The following is a 337-nucleotide window of genomic DNA, read 5'->3' as shown; positions in this document are numbered from 1 at the left end:
ACAGTTTCGTTGGTTGTTAAATCCCCTCACCCTTTTCTGTCCTTGCCTTTCATTGTTTTTTTGTTGCGTTTCGTATTTTTCCTACTTTTTTTTTTTCCTGATTTTTTTCCTCTTGAATTTCCTTTTTTCCACATCAGCCTTTTACTTTCCTTATTTCTTTGGTTCCTTATTTCTCTTTCCCCACCTTCCTTTTTTTTCCCCCTTCCCATTCCCCCTTTCCCCCCCCTTTCCCCCCCCCCCCCCCCCCTTTCCTGACCGAAGCGCAGAAGGCCGAAAAACCACATGTTTTCCAGACGAGGTCAGGGGTCAGAGCATTATCAAAGGTCTACCGCTTTTT

The sequence above is a fragment of the Penaeus monodon genome, chromosome 28, assembly GCF_015228065.2.
Source record: "Penaeus monodon isolate SGIC_2016 chromosome 28, NSTDA_Pmon_1, whole genome shotgun sequence".
In the NCBI taxonomy this organism is placed as follows: domain Eukaryota; kingdom Metazoa; phylum Arthropoda; class Malacostraca; order Decapoda; family Penaeidae; genus Penaeus; species Penaeus monodon.
This window is presented reverse-complemented; position numbering follows the sequence as displayed.